Raw genomic sequence first — 12,078 nt, forward strand, 5'->3', positions numbered from 1 at the left:
TAAACATGTTTATAGACATGCTATTTTTTTAATTAAAAAATATTAAGCAATGGGTCTTACAGCTGACCAAAATGTATTTTTTCCACAACAGTGAGATCATGAAAAACTAACAAAATGTACTGTTTTCCTTTCTCATTGCAACTTTAAGCTTTTTTTCCCCAATGCACTAAACACAATTTTTAGCCATGTGTTCTGATCAATTTCATTGACTATTTTGTTCTTCTTTTTTGTGTGTGTTTTAGGAGTTTTTTTTCTCCTCAAAAGAACCATTAACTTAACAAATGACAATTGCTTTTTTTTTTAAACTAAACTTTAGGCCTTCAACAAGAAACTGAAACAGGGCATTAGTTACACTCCAGCGTTTATGACTCAAGTGTTGCTAAAGGTAACTGTAGGAAATAGCTCACAGGCGTCCGTAGTTAATCTTTCTGAGATTAAAGTCAGAATTCTGAGAAGAAAAAAAGTCAGGATTCTGAGAAAAAAGTCAAAATTCTGAGATTAAAGTCGAGATTTTCTTTGCCCTTTTTCTCTCTCTCTGTCTGTCCATGGTCCCAAGCCTCTTCTGTACAAGTTAAATAGGATCAGAATAGATCCAAGGGTTCTGGTTCTTACAGCGCCTACAAAACACTGCAGTCAGCAGCAAGCCTGCAAAAATAAAAGCACGCCATGAATCCATTGAAATGTGTAATTTGCATAATTAAGAATGACACATTTATACTTGAGCAATATTGCCTATCTGTTGTATTATAACACAGTTTGCAACTACTACTTTTTTTTGGCATGTATGAGTCTGTAACACAGAGTTATGCAACAATTTCCCTAAAAAAGTGAAGAAAATACAACATAAAGTCAGAAAACATTGGCATATGATAAGAATATATTATAATAATGTTTTCAACCAATTCTAAAGAAATGTGGATAATGTATATTCTGTGTAATCACTGCTAAGTGGAATGTAACTAAATAGTCCCCATTTGTTTTATTAAGCATATAGTTTTTAATTTATACTTTTATGAACAAAACACATTCTAAGAATTTATTTCAAATATGCACAACATTATAACTATTTTTAAAATCTATATTTTATTTTTTAGGTTTCTGTTTTTAACAACTTTTCTGGCGCACTCCCAGTTACAGACGGTTTCTCACTCCTCAACAATGGAGTGGCTCATACCATTACAAGACCGAAACGGGGGCGTTTTCTCCTCAATGAATGCCACATCACGGTCGTAACCTCGAATAAACAACAAAAACTAAAAGTTTTTAAATTAAGGTAATGTTTTGATGTTATAAAACCTGACGCTGTTTTAGATTAGCACGATTTCCCTGTAGTTGCGCCGAATTCCAGCCGGAAAATCCCTTAAAAAATGCAGCTGGATCCTTCTTCGCCGCCGCCTCTTCCAGCAGGAGAGCATTGGATATGAGAGACGGCACAACCATGGATGTAACACGGGGATTTAAATTCTTGGACACGGCGGCACGCTTTGCTTCTTGGTGAAGATGGGAAGAAAATCAGCGGGATTTTAAGGATCATTTTGAGGTAGCATCGTGGCTTTATTGTGACTTCATTTTTTTTCTTTCTTTTTTTTAACTGACAAACGGACTTAAAATGTATTTAATTCCAGCAAGTTAGAAGCAGAGTCAGTCACCATGTTGTAGAGCGTAAACCGGGGCTGTCTTCTTGGCAATAACGGTAATTCAACACTGCCTGGCCATCACTGACTCACGTCAACTCAGCACACAGGTGACTGTAATGCAGAGTGGTCAGATGTGGATTATTCTTAAAAAGTACACGCGTGATCATGCGTATTTACCAGTAAAAGGGCACTTTTTTGATGGGATAACTCCACATCTGCAAGGGCTCCTGCTGCAGAGTCTGAGGATATCATTCGAGGGGGGGGGGGGGGGGGGGGGGAAGCAAATATTTGCAAAGCCCCATAAATGATCCTTTATTCCCCCCATCTGTGGTGTGTTCACGGGGAAAGGGATATCAGAGTTTCAGTTTAGTACAGTGTGGTAATGACCCCCCCCCCCCCCCCCCCCCCTCCTAGAGCGCACTGACTTGGGGGCTGGGGACTGTTCCAGTCCAGGCAGCTCGGTTTGTACACTGTCGTGGGGGGGCGGGGGATGGTAGATTGTGGTGAAAATTATGGTTTGTGAAATTTGAAACCTTGGTGCAACACCAATGGCCGAGGAACAATGTTTTTACACAGCTTTACACGACAGTTTGAAGATCTCTGCATTGTATTATGTCATATGTGGCATTTCTTATGGATCCCATTCATAGATTTTTTTTCTTAAATGTGTATTGCATGCAAATTTCGGGATGTGAGTCCTTTTTAAACACCTGTGTGATGTGCAGTATATTATTAAAGGTTGTCCGTGTTGTTTTAAATGTATGACTGATGTAGAATGAATCATCTCTTGAGGCATTGGCTGCAGAGCTCGTAATGTTCCCACACTGCTGGTCCTTGTGCTTACGCCGCTGGATTTTTGAGTGTTGGAAGCAGAGACCAGTGATGATTAGCCAATCGTCCTCCTGATATTTAAAAATTCATCTCTTTCTCTCATCTAAATCATTTAACAGCTTAGTTTAGATCACTTTTCCAATAGAATAAATCCTTAAAATGCAGCGAATTCCCCAGAATTGGATGAATAAACCTACTGCACTTGCATTTAATCAAATAATGTCAGTTTAAGTGATGCATTATTCAAGAACTACAGTGGCTACTGAATGTGAAAGTGCCTCGGACTACTACTGGATAACCTAGATCTCTTATTTCCATAGAGGAATCATGCATGTGCGCAGAACGGACTGCCGGGTTTTGAAATTGTTGCAGATGTTTGCAGTAGACGTGATTGTTCCCTCTCAGCTCTCTGTGGATTTACTCATAGATGTTGTAGTGTGGATTTGCTGCGCTGTGACATCAACTCTTTGATGCATAATCAATACAGTACACGCACAGCCTCATGCACCCAACTGCCCCATTTGCAGGTACCGTCAAGGTTTCATGAAAAATGTCTATATATCCATATTTTCTTGTTGTGTACAGCATGTGGGGTGTAGATGCAAGCAGAGTGTGGCATACAGTATTTTCGAAGTATAAGTCACAATCTATTGCTAAGTTTGGCCAGGGGTGAAACTCATACTCAGGAGCGACTAATATGCAATTTTTAAAATATAAATATAGGCTCATATATTTGTTGTTTTTCCACAAACAACCGATTGTGTGTATGATACACACACTATAGGATAACATTGAGAGATACACACACTATAGGTGTGTAACAGTATTTGCTACTGACAGCAACAGCGAAGAATAAACACAGTCCAAAACAGAAATGGAGGAGAATCTGATTGTTCTCTTCCTGACCTTTATGATATATTATTTAATGGCATGAAGACATTAGTGGAAATTTTTTTGCGGGACTGCAAGCAAGTCATCAGACTGGGTTACAGAGACATGGAAGTATTGCTGAAAGTGCCATAATTCTGGTTCCTGCGGTAGAACGTAAAGATCGGCGTAGAAAAAAACCCGAAACAGAATGATCCCATGAAGACCTGACCTCTCAATATTATCTGTGTCTTTTGTGGATTCTAAAGTTAAACTATCTGTCACACCTAGGTTCTCCGCATTTGACCCATCCTCAGGGGGAGCAATGAGCTGCAGACTCGGGAAGGTGGCTTAACCCCCCAATCCAACCCCTTAATGTGTCCCTTAATGGGTTCCATTTTTAAAGTCTTTGGTATGACTCGGCTTGGGTTTGAACCTTCCAGTTACAGGGCGGACACTCTAACCACAAGGCCACTGAACTGGTTATAACCCAGATATACTGTACAATCAATGCTTCCATGTAGCGATGAGGCTAAAAACTTGACTGTAGCGTCTCCATCACATTTGATGTATGAAATGCATTTGACCGGGCTTGTTAGATTTGTTCAAAAGTGTATAGATTTTCTCCAAAATGTACGACTTGTGTTTTTTTTAATGCTTTTTTTTTCTTGCTGCTGGGATTTATACTCTGGGACGACCTATACTCCTGAAAATACGGCATATCCACTTTTAGTTTTTGCTCCTGCATATTTGACACTGCTCATAGTTTTTAGTGTGAGAAAGTCGTTTTTTGGCGTGGCTTCTGCTGAAGCTTTCAACCTCTGCTCTTTGTTGACATGGCTTTGGTTCTTTGCCAGCCTCTCTTTTCTTTCTTGCTAACAAGAACAGTATCTCTCCCTTTTGTCTTTCCCCTTAGAGATTCAGTAGGGTGATAGTGGGAACAGAATAACAGCCCACGATGTTGGGGCACGGACGAGAGGAATAAAAGAGAGAGAAAAAATGATGAAAATGAGCAGGTGGGCGAGGGATTTCGGGAAAGTCAGGGTAGAAATTAATTTGTGTGCGCAACGAGTGGTTCCTGTTTGCCTGCCTTTTAGTGGAGCCACAAACAGATCTCCTATCTTCCAGCTGTTGTGATGCTCCCGAGGGTCCGGCACACAGGACCTATTGTTCCTTCTCTTGGCCAGACCCACTGCTCTATAATACTGCTTCTGTCCGCTGCCTGAACTGGTATGACACCAAGACACCAGGGCACAGTTTACTCTGCTGACTGGTGCTCCTTGTGTTTTACTACCATTGACTTCACCACCCAAGATTCAACAGTTGTAGCTTCTCTATTCCCCCTGGTTTGTTTTTATCCGGCTTCTTTTTATGTTTAAGTAGCTTTTCACAACTCCAAAAAGATTTGTTCTCATATTGACACGTTTCAACTCTATATATCTTAATTACAGAAGATAGTTTTGGAGATTAATTAGTAAAACAGCAATTTTTCCTGTGGCCAGCCCTTAACTGTAACAGAAAGAGCTACACTAAATACTTTTGATTCAACCACCTACCCAATATTTGGTGTATGTATTGACTGTATATGAGAACTGGACTGAGTGACCCCTCCCCCCTGGCATTCCAAACAGAAAGACTTAAAAACTTGCATAGCAGCGTGTGAACGCGAGAGTATTGAATGCAGAAGCCCAAGACAGGCAAATCCGTGCCTTCACGTAAACTCTTTGTTGTCATTTTGTTTGAGCCAGAAGCAAGTCGTGTTTTTTAACTTCTCGCTTACTCAGTCCAGTTTTTACATACAGTCAGTTTGAATAAAGTTGTATACTTTATACTAATACTAAAAATAAATACATAAATAAAAAAAGGCAAGGAAAATCTAGAAACTTTTGTGACTTTTTCTAATTCTAATGTTTTCATCCCCTTTTTTTTTCTGAGATGTATTTGGATTTTCACCTCTTACAAACACTATTTCATCTGTGCCTCTTCAACATTTTGTTCTTTTACCTGGGGGTAATGTTGGACCCTGGGGGTGCTAACAGGTCCTCCACATGAACTGACTAGTTAAATGTGAAAGTCCTTTTTACTGTCAGAAGGGAAATAGTACAAATGTCACAAGTTCTGCCCAACGTATTGTATTTTCTTTCATACACCCAGGACTTAATGTCACAGCAATATTCTCTGTCCTCTATCTTATTTTGTACATATTTTTCCTCAGTACTTGTTTGCTGTACTCTTGCAGCTAACAAGCAAGGCCACAGTTCAAGCACTGTTTGCATCACTTTAGTCTCAAATGAGTTGCAGAAAGTATTGGTAGTTTCTTTACAGCTTAAAAGAAATCCTCTTCATGTCTCTTTGCTGCAGCATGAAGAGGGCCATGATCTCAGTCTGCAGCTCTACCCACAGATGCATGTTTTTTTTTTTTGCTTAAGAGAAGAACTTAAATGCCTTAACAACCAAAGCCAGCGAGTGCTGTCCATAGCAAAAATGTACCAGCTTTAAAAAGTTTTGGCCCCCCCCTCTTCATTTCAGACTGAATGCTGCAAAGTGAATGAAAGATGGACGGTGTGACTGTGATGTCATGCGGGGGTTTGTTCGGAGGCCAGATCAGATTCCTGGAGTCTTTCTTTTTGCACCAAACACTGCAGCTTTAAGAACTGTTTGTTTGGAGGATTAGCCTCTAAAATCAAATTTCAATCCTTTTTTGTAGCTTGTAACTCGATACTAAACAGACCTGTTTGGCTTAGTTTAAAAAAAGAAAAAAAAGTATAAGCGATTTATTTTTATTTTTTATTAATGATCTACAAAACAAAGGAAACTGAACACAGTTAAGTGGTTTTCCTGACATAATGCTATTATAATTACTTTATTTAAAATAAATAAAGGTCTAATTTAGTAAAGACTCATGCCAAAACTCCTTGGATGATTCACTTTTTCTGGGTTTGGCCCTTGTTCTTTCTCCGTCACCTGACAGAGGCCGCTCCCCTGGTGCCACACACACTTTGGATGGTAAATGTAGCCCACTCTTCAACAATAGCTCGGCCTTGATTTGCTCTTGGGGCAAACTGGAGTCCTTTCAAGAAATAGTTGACAACAGATGTTTATGGAGCTATGTTCCTTTTCCCCACGTTTTAAATGATTCCTTTGTGATGCATCGTCTCCCTTTTTTTAACAAGCTCGAAATGCTTCCTACTCCAACCACCAGTCGAGGAACATTCATTTATTTGGATATTCAAAGTTAAGCAAAGTTAAAGTCACCACCTGATTTGGAAAAATGTCATACCTGTTCTTTCCCTTGCTTTCTTTCTTCCTCCACTGCTTATTTCACTTAGCAATTCTTATTAAGTTGATGCCATGCTCATTATGTTTATGTCTCTTGAATGATGGAGCCTCGAAAACTGCGAAGTGAGGCTTGTTTATCACATCCACAGCTTGACTCCCTCTGGCCATTACTTGGGATGCCTCCATTCAATTACAGACGCACTGAATGTTAATCAGGATTTGCATGTCTTCTTCTCCCTATGTTGTGTCCCTCCTAGTGCTCAGTAAGAGAGTAAAGGCTTGAGACCTTATAGTCTTTAGAATAGGAGAAGTGCCAACTACATTATGTATGACAATTTATGAGTATATATTCATTTTTGTCATAACTTTCTATTTAAAAGATCAACAAAAGCAATGAAAATCGAAAAAAAGGAACAAGAATATGAGTAAAGAAAAGTGTTAAAAAGATAATACGAGCAGCTTTTACAGCATGAGCTGTGTAACAAGTATGACTTCATTATTCTGCTGAATTTATAGTATTCAGGCATTAGTCACTGCTCCATTATTCTACAGGAATAGGTTTAGACTTGCTCGATAAGGTGACAAACAGCAGAGATGTTTGCCACTTGCTTGAGACCAGCAAGTTAGGTGTAATAGAAAAGTACAAACAATAGACGATGTCGCTGTTTTAGTTGATATTGGTGTGACCACCACTCAGTGGTTGTCTGAAGCTGATTAAAAGCATCCTTTTCCATTTTTTCCCCATGTTATTGGACTGTCACTTGTACTTTTTGAACTACAGTAACAAGAACCGATGTTATCAACTTGAAGAAAAATATCCTCAAAGAATCATCGTTACCAGAAACACTTAAAAGGCTTTTCTTATAAATGACTTCAATGAAAATGTTTTTATATTGTTTTTCAATTGTTCTTTACAGTTGAGACATTTTTCTTAAAGTTAGGGGGAAATTTAAGGTTCCCATTTTTAAAATATCATGTGTGTTTACTGACGTCAATGGAACGCAACATGACAGTCATTATGATTAGTCAGCGGTAACACTTTGACTTACTGTTCGAAGCAGATTGAACAGTCAGCTGGTAACTACTGTAGGTGGCTTGCAAAAAAATATATACCGGTAGTCTAGTTTAAAGTAAGATTTCTAACACAGCAGAGCTAAGTTTGAATGTTTATTTTACCTTTTTTAAGTTTAAGATTAAAGCTAGACACAAACAGAGACAGACGTGGCTTTTTGATTGATTTTAGCTCTTAAGCTTGTTCTTGAGTTTGTTTGATGATGTTACACTCTCTTTGTCTATCTGTAGACGCTCATTCTGTGTAGCTAGTAGCTGGTAAGGTAACTTAACTTATCAGCAAAAGTCCAGCTCTGATTTGCATATATATGCATGAGACTAGAATACAAGATTTTTCTGATTTGTCCAGTAGAGGTTATGGAGTGTAAGTGGCACTTACAGCTCATATTTCTTTTGTCTGAATTTTTTCGGGAACATTAAATAGAAAACACTGTAAAGTTTTATGCTACCTTTACACTGGGGTCGGAAACGTGCGTACAAAAAGCCACTTCCAAAAAAAAGTCAGTGTAAAAGTGTGTGCATACGTGTTTCAGACTTCCGTGTTCAAATTCATGCATGGCCATACTTGTTTTTGAGTCTGTTCCCAGGCTCCACTGGCGTCCATTGAACATGCATCAAGTGTTAAACCATATAAACTGTGACCAATCAGAGACTCTGATTTGGTAGTGACTTATAGGGAGCATCCTTTTCGAAGTGCCAACCGTTTGAAAACTGAACATGAAGGAGAAGTACATGATTGTGGTTTGTGCCTGACTGGAATTATACGACACTAAGTCTTTCATATGTAAGGGTTAATGGCTGACGAAGCATGCATTATCACTTTTTAATGCACGGCGTGGAAGCCTGAGTCGGTTGGTTGCTTCTACAAAGTGCGTTAAAAAGTGATAATGCATAGTTGGAAGGCCATTAACCCGCACATACTATGGTCACTTACAAAAGAAATAAATAGTAACCAGTTTTTAGTCCGTAATTCTTGTTTTTGTTACATAACAAATCGTCCGCGTCGCGCAGCACCACCGCTGCAGTCAAGATTCTGCGATATATATATATATGTTGATCTTTCCGATGGGTTGAATAAAGCATCAGTTCAGAGAAAACGTTCACCTCTTACCACTTGTTTTTGTCCAGATGATGAAGCAAAATGTTGTTTTAAAGAAGCCGACAGTGACACAAAACATTTAAGCTAGCTGACCGGAACTTCTTTTTTCACCGTGCGGTTATCCTGTGGTATATCACTTTTTAATGTACATCCAGCAGCCAATAAGAATCGAGTATTCACCCGGACCATGGTAGAAATTGGAATAGATCTGTTAATGCAAAGGCCTTGAGCAAGAATCAAGAACCTGCATTTAGCACGTTCTTGAACATGCATCACATTCTTGGTGCGTAAGTAGCTTTATGTTTTACAAGCAACTTGATTTCCCGTTTAATATTTATAGGTAGCTGTTTTGCAGGGCGGGGTCCTGTGAAGGTCAGGATTTTATTACAGGTGACAGAAACGTATAAACAGTAAATAGGTTTCGATGAAAAGCCGCATGGATGCTGTTTTAGGAACAGTTCAAAGAAACAGATGTGGCGAAAATTGTAGCATGTCTAAGGCCTTCAGCCTCATTTATTTAATTGTCTGGATTTTAGCGGGAAAATGACAAAATCCATCCATCCGTCTTCCTCCACTTATCCGGGACCGGGTCGCCGGGGCAGCAGACTAAGCAGAGATGCCCAGACTTCCCTCGCCTCAGCCACTTCCTCCAGCTCCTCTGGGGGAACCCCGAGGCGTTCCCAGGGCAGCCGAGAGACGTAGTCTCTCCAGCGTGTCCTGGGTCTTCCCCGGGGCCTTCGCCCAGTGGGACATGCCCGGAACACCTCTCCAGGGAGGCGTCCAGGAGGCATCCGGACTAGATGCCTGAGCCACCTCGACTGGCTCCTTTCAATGTGGAGGAGAAGCGGTTCTACTCCAAACTCTCCGCGAATGACCGAGCGTCTCACCCTATCTCTAAGGGAGCGCCCAGCCACCCTACGGAGGAAGCAAATTTCAGCTGCTTGTATTCGGGACCTCGATCTTTCGGTCATGACCCATTGCTCATGACCATAGGTGAGTATTGGAACGAAGATCGACCGGTAAATTGAGAGCTTTGCTTTTTGTTAATACAAAAATGATAGGACAATTTTCAGATTTCTAAAAGTATGCGGCGTATGCTTTGATGCAGTCGACTTTTTATAGCTTTCCTTGTCACACTCTGCCATCAATTATCCATCCGGTTTCTGCAAGCAGAAACCGGAAGCATACCCGTTGGCTCATCTGCATTATCTGAGTTCTACTTCAATTTTAAAATGTTCGCAAATGAGCACATCTTTTTCTGGAGACTTTTTCTTTTTTAAATACCATAATTTAGGTAAGACCATTTCTACTTGTTTGCGCTGCGTTTGCTGACATCAGATTTCTCTTAAAATACTTCAAATAAAATCAGTGCTTCTGTCATAGCAAACTAACTTAGTCAGCCACTGCAATCCTTTACATAACCATCTTTCTTTTACAGACACATGCCCACAGTTGCTGTTTGAGTGTCAGCCTTATGTAAGACAAGGGAATACTATATGTTTCCCCCTAAAATTAGTCATATGGCTTGAGTGTGATGGTGTCCAGTGGCATTGTCTGCGTGCTACTGATCTGCCTCAGTGGTGCATCACAGCAGTGTCTGTTGCACATCATGCATGAGATCTCGCATGTCCATCGAGATACATTTTTATGCGAGCACTGCTGACACGACTGTAACACGGAGAATGAGTGGAAATGAGTCATTGCATACCAGATCACAGAGGAGGTTCCAGCTATAACCGAGAACCAATGTCCTTTTGACCTAGATATACATGCTTTCTATTTACGAACCTTGACATTTCCTGGGTACAGATGAGCCTAACTCTCACTTAGCATGGAAAAAAACAACACACAGGTCTAGAACTATGACCAAAGTCTTTGGTTTGATGTGAAAGACAAGTTGGAAAGTAAAAAACCAACCTTCATCAGCCACAAAGTACTGTAGTATTTAGCTTTGCATACGTATATGCATGGTCTTCCAATGGCACTTTTAATAACTTACTGCAAAAGATAAAAAAATCCCCAAATGTTCCACATTATTTTTTCTACGGGAAAAAATGTTTACTCCACATGGTCAATATCTTATTTTCAAGGTTCCTTTGTAAGCCTTTTAAATTAGGTGGGAATTTGAGTTTAACAGTGCCGCAGTGAAAAAAAATGCAGACAGTGCTGCACAAAATTAGCTAACCTGTGATCATCTGTAATATGGCTATAGATTGACAATCGAAGCCACTTAAGTTCCTATTGCACAAAGAAAAGCAGTACCAGAAAAGAAAGTTCTGTAATTACAGGTGAAGACTTACGAAACTATTTTTCCCCTCAAATTTCTCCATTTATGTGCTGCTCACAGTGGCAGAGGAAATAAAAAGCCAAATGTCTTGCTCTGAGAATTGGTCTCAAATGTGTGCGTAATCGGGCCTAGAGCTGGTTAAATGCCAGGATAATGTTTGGAGTTAAGCAAACGTGGCATATGCTGCTTAAAGGAAAGCCATCAGGCTCCAGCTAAACAGTAAACCGAACACCACACGGGTCCACTGTCAACTGTTGGATAAGGTCACACAGTGAGCCTGCGTTTGTATATGGTTTTAAAAAACGCCAGTGGCAACTTAACTAGCAAAAACACTAGAGCTAATAGATTTGAGAGGCAGCGTTGGAAATTGTGCAGGATAAAACAAGTAATAGAAGGCAAAACGCTTGAATACATAGTTACAAATTGAGTCTAAACAAATGCATTCCTTAAACCAAATCAAGTTAGAAAATAAAATATTTTGTCTAAAATAACCTGAGATGTGGTTGAGCAATTAAAACAAAAATCTTTTGTACTGTGCTAAAAATAATCATCACAAAGCAGGTACAGCTTAGGTTAATATTTCAGACAAAATATACATTTTGTGGTACAAGCACCAAATTTGGCACTAATGTACCTTAGGATCCCCTCTTTCAATAAAGCACGATAAAATCCCAAAATGGTGGCCTAACACTAAAACGAGACAAAAAGATTCAATGTCTACTTTCCCCAGTCTCAAAGATATGGGTTGCTCATGCACAAATTGCAGTCTTTAAACTTGAGGGATACTTACAGAATACTATTATTATATTCATATTAAATTTAATTTAAATATATTTTAATATCTTGGATTTTCTTGTGACTAATGTGTTTTTCTAAAAGAGGGGATCTAAAGGTACATCCATGCCAAACATGGTTCTTGTACCACACAATGCACAATTATTTGAATATCTGGCGCCACTATAAAATCTAGATGGATGGATGGATGGATGGATGGATGGATGGATGGA

The 12,078-nt window shown here is 39.5% G+C and overlaps 1 protein-coding gene across 3 annotated transcripts in view; it reads left to right on the plus strand.

Moving 5' to 3' along the window:
• Positions 1 to 1,186: 1,186 nt before the first annotated feature.
• Positions 1,187 to 12,078, plus strand: part of wasf1 (WASP family member 1) — a 56,565-nt gene continuing 45,673 nt past the window's right edge. For all 3 annotated transcript variants that reach the window (XM_020714907.3, XM_004083490.5, XM_011491620.4), the window contains exon 1: positions 1,187 to 1,540. The gene's annotated coding sequence lies outside the window, so the exon portion shown is untranslated. The remainder of the gene's footprint in view (positions 1,541 to 12,078) is intronic.

Source organism: Oryzias latipes, chromosome 24 (genome assembly GCF_053564925.1).
Source record: "Oryzias latipes strain Hd-rR chromosome 24, Olatipes_Hd-rR_3.1".
In the NCBI taxonomy this organism is placed as follows: domain Eukaryota; kingdom Metazoa; phylum Chordata; class Actinopteri; order Beloniformes; family Adrianichthyidae; genus Oryzias; species Oryzias latipes.